Here is a 13040-nt window from a genome sequence, read left to right on the forward strand (position 1 = left end):
TGTATAATGGCTAACTACGTAATTGTTGTGACGTATCTGTCATTTAGGAACCAATTTACTATGACATAATGTAATTTTAAACATAACCCAATGTAACAACACATCTAGCATGATGTCACGCGTAATCTCACATCTGCCGTGCGCCGCTTTAATGTGGCTGCCGCGCTGCCCCCCACCCACATTATTAGTGTACTAATAACCTTTCATGTAACTATGGCTTACTCATTTAGCATGCGTGCCCTTTTACTTACATTTTTTCTACCTGAAAGCTCATTCGTGATTCCCTTGTCAACTGATTTGTCTGCTTTATCTAATATATCAAATGATTACCTCTTAACATCAATTGATGACCTTTCAAAACATGAGCAAGGGCAAATTTCTTATGATCGCCTGTTAGCACACCTAAATGAATGGCAAACAGCCACTAAACTACATACAACCATTATACCCAATGCCACGATAACCCCGGCCATTGCTATTCTTATTATTGTACTGATATGGACCTTGTACAAAAAGGGATTTTGCGAACGATAAAGACCGTCCCCTCCAATGGTTCCAGAACCCCAGCCTCGGGTGAGTGTCACCTGTGACTAGAAGAAAGAACCTATCAGCCAAGTGCCCTCCCTTAGTTTTAGGAGTGCAACTGTGTTATCTACCAATGTGAAAGGTTGTGTAGTACAGTGAAGTGCTTCCCTTTTTAAATGTGCTTGAAACATGTGAACCTCCCCTCATACCCCACTGCGCTGAGTTCCAGTGAACGGGCTTGGCCGCAGCCATGCCCACTTCCCACCGGCAGCTTGCGTACTGCCCGCCGAGGACAACATAACATGCTGCCTTGTGCCACTCATCTTTGCGTGTGATGTCAGTGGTGATACGTTCACATTTTCAACTTATTTACGCAAAAAAGATACTTTAACTTCATCCTAGAAACAAGAATACTCGGCATGTTTGCCTCATTCAAAGTATTATTTTCTAATGTGTTTCATTCATGTGTTTCATTAATGTAATTTTGTTTTGATGTTTTATGATGATTATTCCTTATTCTTGTATACACATAATATTGTTGACATGTGTAATTCCCTTTGCGACCCCTACAAGGTCTCTAAAGTCTCTACACCCTCCCATAGGTTAAGGCCCCTGCCGTCTTCTGTGGGAGCCTAAATTGATCATCATACAGAGTGAAATCACATACGTTCTCCACTCCCACGGAAGGGGGAGGTGAGTAAGGATGAGTGTGGTAGTAGCCCGACAGTAGGGTATTTTATTTTACTTTTTATTCGCTCTCAAAAGGTAACTTTATTTTTCTCGTTACGGCCAATCCTTGGCCGGCAGCGTCGGCTGCCTGTAATTTTTCCGTTGTATGGTCTGGCAACAGCAAGTCAGCAAGAATCTCAATCATGCACCTCCCTCGTGTGCTGACAAGGTAACTCCGTCTCTGCGACGCTGAGCAGGCCACACTCTGGAAATTTCCGTGCCACCCCTGCGTGGGTTTCTCAGCTTCTGACCAATCAGGTCTGAGAAAGCTGCATGGCCGTGCTGGATGTACCCGACCACCCACCACCAGGCTCTCTCTCTTGATCGCGTGCCCTGTAGCAGTCAACATCTTCTGCCCTTCCCGGTGCTGCGGCACCGTGGACTTTGTCTTTCCAGACACCGCTTTTCCGTAACCGTGCGAACTACAGTTTGCCCCTGACTACACCCTGGTTCACTCTCACCTCCCTATGTGACCCTTTAGAAGGCAAAAGTGGCCAATAAAAGACTTATTACTTAAAATCATCCTAATGGTTCTCTCATGCCCACAGCTTTACAATTCGGCCGTCCCACACCAACATAAGGCCTTAAGGGCTTCACTGAAGGTTGAGTAAAAGTTGTTGGAGAATCAGACACACTGTGTGTGGGATTGTTGATGGCCTTCGCCATTGTAGGGATTGCACTCTGCAATACGTTGTTTCTTGGTGGGTTGGACTGAGAACTTTCTGACGAGACCACTTGTGAGTCTGTTTCATCAATCAGACATAAGCCAATCTCTTCCCATTTTCCATCATAATCTTCTTTATTGGGGCTGTCTCCAGCATTTCCTTGATTTTTTCTTGTTAAGAGAGTTGGATTCAAAAAAGCTAATTCATCTTCAAATTTCCATTTGCTCACTCTTTGCTGCCTGACCTCATTTTGTGGGTCCACGGTGTTTAGCTGGATGTACGCATTCCATAGTTTATTCCAATTGTCTTCACATTCATTACCCAGAACAGAGAAATTAGTTTAGAATTCTAGGTTAGTCCTTAGTTATCTATTAGTCATTCATTTATTCTCCTTTGGCGCCCGAAGACAATGAAGGTCTCCTACTTGGCAAAGGACAAACTAATGAGTAATACTTTTTTCACTCTTCACAGGTACTTGGTAACTGGAAATTCTTACAGAACATTGGGTTTTTCTTTTCAGATTGGATTTTCAACTATTGGAGAAATAGTTAAAGAGTGTTCTGAGGTACTTTGGAAAACTCTACAACCGATTTACATGACAGAACCAAACAAAGACAAATGGAAACAGTTGCCAAGGATTATGATGAGAAGGGGAATTATTCACATTGCATATGAACTTTGGATGGCAAGCACATTCAAATCCGATGTCCAGCTGCTGCTGGTTCATTGTGCTATAACTACAATGGCACGTATTCCATTGTTTTATTGGCTATGGTAGATGCAAATTACAAATTCACACTTGTTGACACTGGAGCTTAGGGCAAAAGTAGTGATGGGGGAACTTTTGAGTGATTTGAGATGAGGAAAAGATTTGAAAGCAACAAATATGATGTTCCACAAGACAAAGAGCTACTAGCAGCAATGGGAAAGTTTCCTTATGTAACTGTTGGAGATGAAGCTCTCTCTCTTAAAACCTATTTGATGCATCCATACAGCAAAGCAGCCATTAAAAGTGATGAAGAGAAGGTATACAGCTACCACCATTCAAGAGCTCGACGGACTGCAGAAAATGTGTTTGGAACTCTAGCCGGGTGCTGGTGAATATTTATAAAGCTTATTGAAACTAAACCAGAAACTGTCGATATAATAGTTTTACCTTCCACCTGTCTACACAACATGCTTCAGAATACAACCAATATTCCCCCTTTCGAGGAACGAATCCGAATAGAAGGCAACACATTCATGGTGTAGCTGACCTCAAATCCATTCGGAGAAATTTTGTGAGAGAAGCGCCTTTCACCAGAGATAAGTTCAGAAAGTACTCCGTTTCTGATTATGGTTCAGCAAGTTCTCCTTGGCAATGTCATTCCATTCAAAAGGGTAGAGTTGCTCCATGACACATCTACTATTATTTATTTAATAGGCGCATTCATTATAAGTGACCGTTTTAAGTTCGATATAACCTAGTTGCAGTTTCAATTTTTATTTTTTTTTATTTTTAGTTATAAATTCATGTAATCTAATTTATATAATAAATATCTGTTACATTCATGTCTGGTTTTAACTGGTATTGATTAATACTTTTTTCCTCCTTGGCAATGGCATTCCATTCGAAAGGGTAGAGTTGCTCCATGACACATGCAGTATTATTTATTTAAAAGGCGCATTCATTATAACTGACCATTTTAAGTTTGATATAACCTAGTTTCAGTTTCAATTTTTCTTTTTTATAATTCTTAGTTATAAATTCATGTAATCTAATTTATATAATAAATATCTGTTATATTCATGTCTGGTTTTTAACTGATATTGATTAATACTTTTTTCCTATCAATGTCAAATATAACACCTATTGAACTATTATAAATTGTAAAAAAAGAAAAAAACTAATTAAATATATGGAAAAATAACTGTATTAACAAACCTGGAATGCCAAGTTTTTCTCCTATTTGGTCCCAAGCCTCTTTCCTTGGACGGTGGTTACAATATTTCTGGTTTGTAGGATCATACTGCACCGGATTCGACTGAATGTACTCAATCAACATCTCCTTAATCTTCAAGTAATAACTGGAAATGGTACAGAGAAATCACTTGACTCTTCTGACACCTTCCCACTACTGACAAAAAATCTGGATCTTAGATATTCTTCCCACACATCATAAAGGCGTGTTGCATTGGACTGCATCATCCAATGCATTCCCACATCATGTCAGCTCAATATAAACGTATGCACACAAAACCCTGTATTGCATTTTTCTATCATGTGCATTATGACGTGAGCCCACATATTCCCACATCATGTCAGAGTAGTCTGTATTCACCTTAACTCTTTTACATCCACATGAACTTCCTGACCTGTATGGTTTTAAGGGTAATTGTTGTTGAGTTGTACTTAATGCCTGTCAGGTGCACATTTCGCAACCTTTCTGGTGCAAGTTGCTGCACACAAGTGCTCTACCAGTCATATGTTTCAGTCATCAGCATTGGGGTCATTTGTCACTAGATTGTAGGGAATGTGGATAGGTTATGACATGTCATAAGAACAAGAGTAAGTTCTTGTGTGTTGTATACTCTAAAGTGTGAACATTGTTTCACCTCCTTTTGCATTACATATTTCTTTATGGTAGTTGAAAAGTGCTTGTGCAAGACTAGACAGTGTAAACATGTGTCAAGGATTGAAGGTTACGGAAGTTCCTGCAGGTTTACTTGATACGCAAATTACTGGCCCTGTTGAAGTAATGGAGAGTAATGTAAACATATCAGCTCAAGTATCTTGTAAAATGTGGAGTCTGGAGTATCTGAGGTGCCACACAAAGTAAGACTGTGCAGTAGGGAAGCAAATGGGTGTGTATGCAGCAACATGAGTGATACTGAATTAAGTGCATTAGTCTTTATGCTATTTGATGATAATGGATATTGTTTGGAGGCTGTGGAGCCTGGGTCAGATGTACAGAGAAGTACAAGTGCCACTAATTTCACGTCATGCAGAGTAGAGCTGCAAACAGTGATTTCAAGGTAGATGCTATGGAGGATGCACAGGAAGTTATTAGTGATTTAGTTGTGTTGTGAGTGTTATGTTTAATGAAATAGTACAGATGCATTTATTTCTGGAGGTTGCAGGTTCATTGACACTTGTGTGGAGCCACTTTCACCGAAATGGATAGAAGAGGAGAATGGGGAAAAAAGCTTATAAAGATCGAGCTGACAAGACTGAATCTTTTCAGGAATGTGTGCCCAAGGATCAGGGTAAATTTGATGATGCTTTCAGTGCTATAGTAACAAGGGTATGAAAAATGTAATGTAATTGTTCTTAAAAGCACAATAGGATTTGTAGAGACATTGTTTCAGCCAAAGGAGATGGATGCAAGCGTTACATCGTAGCACAGGTCTAATACAATGAAAAGTAAAACCACCTAAACTATGTATGGCATCACTAAGATCAATCACACAGTAAAGTCCCAAAAGGCACAAAGAAGATGGTTGGAAAAAGGGAAAGATATAAGAAAGCACATAGTCAATCTGTAAGTAACTGTGGAATAAGAGGAGGAACTAGAGCTACCGATCAGTGTATTGTTATGCCTTAGTACTTTGAGTATTTGTTGAGTAAGCACAGTTTTAAGGATTTGAGTTTTGAGAAAACATAGTGCAAACTCTTCTTTTAAAGACAAATTTCCAGATGATATATCAAAACAATGGGTTAAGAAACCGCAACAGAATAAGAAATATTGTAAACTGGTGATAGCCTATAAGGACAGAAAAGGAATGTATTACTACGGAACTGATTTTCAGACATGACTGACATTTTTTAGAAAAAATACCACAAATATCATTACTATAGGGGTTCCTACCACTAGCATAGCCATATTTCTTATAGAAACTTGTATACTCTGCCTATGTTTGAGCTGCCAGTCCTCCGGACCTATCTTTGCACCCAGTCCCTGTAGAATGGCTTGATGCCATAACTAAGAAGCAGGAGCACCAATACATGTAATGTGTTTATAGTAAGTAGAATGAGAAAGATCTTGACCATATTAGAAGCTAAAACCTAGATTTAAGTGGGAACACATAATGTAACTCATTCTTGTGAGATGTTAACCAAGATGAAATCTATGTAAAATGAAATTGTTCTAGGGCGACACCTAAAAAATTTTGGGAAAATTTTATTAAAGAAAGGAGGGCTGTTGCACAGCAGATCAAATTCCATAGTGCTCATATAAATTTTTAAAAACTATTACTTGATGCACATGGTGGAGAAGCAGGTCTGTCACATACCATATGACAGTGACAGTATCTTGGGCATGAAGAGTGTGCCAAAAGTTATGGTGCCAGTCTTAATATATTTCCACACCAAGCCAAGCCGTGATCAAGGAGTACAAATGGTGCAGTATGACAGCACCCAATGTCATTCTGCAAGCCTTGCAGTACAAAGCCGCAACACGTAACATCCGAGCTCAGCTGCTTCACAGAGTCCTAGTGCTGATGGAAAATGTGTAACTGCACTGACAATAACAGTGACACCACGGTGGGAGCAAGTTCACCAACATCTACAGATAATGAGGGCAAATGACTGCATTGCTGGCAGTGAAGGCGTTATATCCATCATAAATATCTAGAAACGTAGGTTTGGCTTTCCTTAATCTTGCTTCTAAGTGCCTCACGTGTTCCAACATTTCTATGGAATCCAAACTGATCTTCCTCGAGGTCGGTTTCTGCCAGTTTTTCTATTCACCTGTAAAGAATTCGCGTTAGTATTTTGCAGCTGTGAGTTATTAAACTGATAGTTCGGTAATTTTCACATCTGAAAATTGCATTCGTAGACTTAGAGAAAGCTTTTGACAATGTTGACTGGGATACTCTCTTTCAAGTTCTAAATGTGGCAGGGGTAAAATACAGGGAGCAAAAGGCTATTTACAATTTGTACAGAAACCAGATGACAGTTATAAGAGTCGAGGGGGCATGAAATGGAAGCAGTGGTTGGGAAGGGAGTGAGACAGGGATGTAGCCTCTCCCCGATGTTATTCAATCTGTATATTGAGCAAGCAGTAAAGGAAACAAAAGAAAAATTCGGAGTAGGTATTAAAATCCATGGAGAAGAAATAAAAGCTTTGAGGTTCGCCGATGACATTGTAATTCTATCAGAGACAGCAAAGGACTTGGAAGAGCAGTTGAACGGAATGGACAGTGTCTTGAAAGGAGGATATAAGATGAACACCAACAAAAGCAAAATGAGGATAATGGAATGTAGTCGAATTAAGTCAGGTGATGCTGAGGGAATTAGATTAGGAAATGAGACGCTTAAAGTATTTGGGGAGCAAAATAACTGATGATGGTCGAAGTAGAGAGGATATAAAATGTAGACTGGCAATGGCAAGGAAAGCGTTTCTGAAGAAGAGAAATTTGTTAACATCGAGTATAGATTTAAGTGTCATGAAGTCATTTCTGAAAGTATTCGTATGGAGTGTAGCCATGTATGGAAGTGAAAGATGGACGATAAATAGTTTGGACAAGAAGAGAGTAGAAGCTTTCAAAATGTGGCGCTACAGAAGAATGCTGAAGATTAGATGGGTAGATCACATAACTAATGAGGAGGTATTGAATAGAATTGGGGAGAAGAGGAGTCTGTGGCACAACTTGACAAGAAGAAGGGACCGGTTGGTAGGACATGTTCTGAGGCATCAGGGGATCACCAATTTAGTACTGGCGGGCAGTGTGGAGGGTAAAAATCGTAGAGGGACACCAAGAGATGGATATACTAAGCAGATTCAGAAGGACGTAGGTTGCAGTAAGTACTGGGAGATGAAGAAGCTTGCACAGGATAGAGTAGCATGGAGAGATGCATCAAATCAGTCTCAGGACTGGAGACCACAACAACTAATACCTTGATTTCAGAAGCCTCAGGCTATGTCTGGTCCTCCCACCTGCACCTCCGGTTTCAACAGAATGACAGTCTCATTAGTTTACAGGATAACTTGGTTGGCAAATAGTGATGTGCCGCAGTTGCTGAGAGAAGACTTTGCCTCCGAGACCGCAGCTTACTGGCTTATGTGGAACTTAGCCACAGCTGTTTGGTTGCCTCCATGACTGATAGAAGATGTGAGCAAGCCTAGGCCTTCCCCTGGTGAGTGCCGCACCAAATGACTGCAAGTTACCACTTTCAATCTGTTGATTCAGTCACCTGTGTACCACATCCCAGGCTGTATGCTGTGTTGCTGATTCAGGGTCATGGGCTTCCATCTTCATGACACCCACCACAGGTAATACGCTGATGACACTTGCTGAAGCACACATCTGTCTTCTAGGACATTGGGGTAGACCCACAAGTTACTCGTGAGCTCCAGTAGGCTTGCACCTGCAGAATCCTCTTCCGCTTTCCTGCACAACTTCGCTATTGGGTCCTGATGTGTACAACGGCCGCTGCCGACAGAGCACTGCATCCACACTCCTTATTGCACTCGAGTGTGTGAATCAAGACACCTTCTGCTTCACCAGAAAGGACAATCTGTACTGTAAAATCATGATTAGTAAAAATGTTTGGAGACAACACTCTTTAACTTATGCCTTCAAGCTTATGACAGCTACCCTCACTAGTTCCAGAACTTGGCCTCCTGCACTTGTAGCATCACAACTTCATTTTCTCAGCCCCCATGCCCACTAACAAACGGCTAGAGGGGTGTCTGCTATACTAATTCTTCCGACTCCAATTTCCCCACGCGTACGCTACCTTTTGTGATTTTCAAACTCATGTCTATAAGTCTAACATACTTCTTTGGTATTCCAAGTTCCAAAAGAATTCTGTACAATTTTGATTGCAATACTGAACCATATGCTTTTGTAAAATCTATGAAAAGATTATGAACTGGTTTACTGTATTCCCATTTCTTTTCTAAAATTTGACACAGGGTGAATATTTGGTCTATATTTGATATGTTCCTCCGAAAGCCAGCTTGATAATCCCCCACAATTTCATCTGCGTATGGTGTAAGCCTGCTTAGCAAAATATTTGAGAAAACTTTGGAACATACTGGTAATAGCAATATCCCTCTATAATTAATACAATCCATTTTGTCACCCTTCTTAAATATTGGGATCAGAATAGACTCCTGCCACTCTTCAGGTATCATCTCCAAGTTCCATACTTTAGTTATCACTTTGTGAACTACTTCCACCAATTTCTGTCCCTCATTTTTAACTAATTCTGCAGTTATGCAATCTGATCCTGGTGCTTTATGGTTTTTCAATTTGCTGCTTGTATCTCTTAGTTCCTTTAATGTTGGCTCAGGTATCTGGGGTTCTGCTGTATGTATTTCGTAAGCCTGCTCATTTCCTGCTTCCTGGTGTACATTTAATAGATGCTCAAAATACGCCCTCCATTTAGTTAAAATAGCACTGGGGTCTGTCAGTATTCCCCCGGCATCCCCTCAAAGTGCATTTGTCCTAGCCTTGAACCAATTCCTATTACCCATTTATGTCTAGGTAAAGTTCTCTAATGTTTTTTGTTTTACTGTTTGTTTCCATTTTTTTTTTTTTTTTTTAATTTGATTGTTCAAATAATCCCTCTACTTTGGCCGTAGCCTACAACCAACTTCCCTTCTTATGTTCAAGAACTCCTCTCGTTTCCTGTCTCCCATTCTATCCCAATCTAATCGCACTTTTCTCCTTTCCTCTACCAATTTCTTCCATTCCTCATCAAACCACAGTTTCCTCCTGTTCTTCTTAATTGTACCTATTGTGACCTTCACTGCCTCTTTGATATTATTCCTCACAGGGTTCCACTGTTTATTTACATCCTCATCTTGATCTCTGTGTGTCTTGAGAGCATCAAACTTATTTGAAATTTCTATCATGTACCTTCTTCTAAAGTTTTCATTATTTAGCTTGTCAGTGCCGAACCTAACAAGTTCTGCATTGTGACACCTTGATGTTGCTGTAGATAGCTGTTGGTGAACTTTGGCAACTAAAAGAAAATGATCAGAATCGCAGTCTGCTCCCCTGAAAGTCCTAACATTTTCTATACTAGTGTGCCATCTCTGATCTACAAGAACATGATCAATTTGGTTTCGGGTGTGTCCATCTGGAGAGACCCAAGTTGCTTTATGAATGTCCTTCCTTTTGAAATATGTGCTCTCAACAATCATGTCTTTTGAAACAGCAAAATTAACCACCCTTGCGTCATTATCATTTGAAATGTTATGCAAACTTTCTTTCCCAATTGTAGGCCGGAATGCTTCCTCCTTACCTATCTTCGCATTAAAATCACCTACGATTAATTTTGTATCGTACGAGGAGAACTCATCCAAAAGTTGACCTAGCTCTTCATAAAAGCCGTCTTTAACAACTTCTTCAGTGTCCTCAGTTGGTGCGTGTACATTAATTACTACTAGTCTATTCCACTTGTCGAACAACACTATAACTGATAGTCGGTCACTAATGAACCTTATATCTATGATTGCGTGAAGCACTTTTCTCTGTACTGCGAAACCTGTTCCAAAACTATGAGCTTCCGCACCTCCATAGAAAAATGTATAGTTAACCCTCTTTATGCTACCCTCCCCCTGCCACCGAGTTTCTTCAATAGCTGTAATGTCTACATTGTCTCTATCTAATTCATCTAATAATGTCTGGAACATTCCTGGCCTGTTCAAACTTTTAACGCTCCATGTTCCCAACCCAAGTTCCTTTCGGCCTGAATCTCTTCGAAGTATGTTCCGCCCGGAGATCCGAATGGGAACCTAGTTTATCTCCGGAATATTTTACTTCAAAGGGACCCACGCCCATTAATGTTGCTGATTCCTGATGAATAGATTTGATAGTAAGAGATGAAGAAACAGGGATGGTTCATCATGCCATCGCCTGCTCCCCACCGGCTGTCCAAGACTGCTTATTTTTTGTATTCGCAGCTACCCTTCAAATCTGAAGGCCACATCTCCTATCCGCAGCCTGCGGACGCGCTGTACCGTGGTGGTAGGGGCCCACGAGACAGCAGTTAACAGTCCCAGGTTCTAAAATATCTGTATTTGTATAAGCTTAATAAATTATACGGTTATTTTTATTTTATAAAGTATTTACTTCATTATTCAGTACCTGATTAGTCAACCACAGATGCCTGCGCCGATCACCTGTACCAAAATATAGTCACACATACTATTTGTATTTGTCCTCCTCCTGTTAATCCACAACCATCACAAAGACAAGCGCTAGTGTGGGTATGTTGCTGGGCAATATATTCACACACAGAAACCCATTAATTACCTCCATAAAACCAGAACTAGACCCACAACATTAGCACTACCATCACGTTTTGGAAAACTAAAATAATTTTGAGATTTCAATGAAGTAAAAGACCAAAGAGCTTCAGACCATTTCTCCTCATTACTAACTCTAGAGTTAGTTTTTTACATGTTTCAAGCTTTAAGATTGTATTGCCCATCCCTTGACAAGGGCTCTGACACACTGCAAATTTTATTTAAAAACTCTGATCTCCTTTATTGTCTTCCAGTTTCTTTGAAGTCATTTAAAAATGATCTAAAATTATTGTGTGTGATGATAAAGAGTGATGTACATATATTTTTGGGCAAATGATTTGATATTAAGTAAAATGTTTTTTTTTTTTAATATTTGCTGTAAAATAGTAATTGGATGAGCTGTAAATGAAGGACTAGTAACATTCAATTATTCAAACTGACCTGTAGTCCTTCCCTAAAATCTCATGTTCCCCACCAAGACTAACATCTCAATCCACAGAACTTCTCACTCCACCGAATCCATGGCACCCCCACCCTTTACCTTCTGCCTATGATCCACAAACCCAATCATCCTGGCCGTCCTATAGTTGCTGGCTTCAGAGTACCCACCAAACGTATATCTGCCTTAGTTGATCAACACCTGCAACAGATAGTATTAAGACTCCCTTTCTTCATAAAAAATACCAACCATTTCCTAGATTATCTGAAGTCCGTGCCTGTCCCATTCCCATCACACACCTTGCTTGTCACCATTGATGCCACCTCCCTTTATAGCAACATCCCCCACGTACATGGTCTGTCTGCTGCTGAACATTTCTTCAGTCAGTGCCCACCTGATTCCACAACTATGACATCCACCTCATTCCAAACCTATGACATACTTCCTACTCACCTTAATCAACTTTACACTTACCAACAACTACTTCCCCTTTAAGGGGCAGACATACAAACAGATCAGGGGTATGGCCATGGGAACCAGGATGGCTCCTTCCTATGCCAACCTTTTCATGGGTCACTTAGAGGGGCTTTCCTGGGCTCCATAAATCTGGATTGGTTTACATACACTGATGACATCTTTATCATATGGACTCATGATGAGGCTGACCTGTCAAAATTCCTGGAATCTCTGAATACCTTCTCCCAAATAATTTCACATGGTCCTATTCTGAATCCCATGCCACTTTCCTTGATGTTGATCTCATCCTCACCAAAGGCCAGCTACACACTTCCATCCACATTAAACCAACAAACAACAGTACTTCCATGTCTAACTTTCCTCCCATACAGCCTTGGCATCCAAGGCAAACATATCAAGAAGGGTCGTCGAGCAGATGCGCAAAACTATAGACCTATATCTCTTACGTCGATCTCTTGTAGAATTTTAGAACATGTTTTTTGCTCGCGTATCATGTCATTTCTGGAAACCCAGAATCTACTATGTAGGAATCAACATGGATTCCGGAAACAGCGATCGTGTGAGACCCAACTCGCCTTATTTGTTCATGAGACCCAGAAAATATTAGATACAGGCTCCCAGGTAGATGCTATTTTTCTTGACTTCCGGAAGGCGTTCGATACAGTTCCGCACTGTCGCCTGATAAACAAAGTAAGAGCCTACGGAATATCAGACCAGCTGTGTGGCTGGATTGAAGAGTTTTTAGCAAACAGAACACAGCATGTTGTTATCAATGGAGAGACATCTACAGACGTTAAAGTAACCTCTGGCGTGCCACAGGGGAGTGTTATGGGACCATTGCTTTTCACAATATATATAAATGACTTAGTAGATAGTGTCGGAAGTTCCATGCGGCTTTTCGTGGATGATGCTGTAGTATACAGAGAAGTTGCTGCATTAGAAAATTGTAGCGAAATACAGGAA

Source organism: Schistocerca americana, chromosome 6, assembly GCF_021461395.2.
Source record: "Schistocerca americana isolate TAMUIC-IGC-003095 chromosome 6, iqSchAmer2.1, whole genome shotgun sequence".
In the NCBI taxonomy this organism is placed as follows: Eukaryota; Metazoa; Arthropoda; class Insecta; order Orthoptera; family Acrididae; genus Schistocerca; species Schistocerca americana.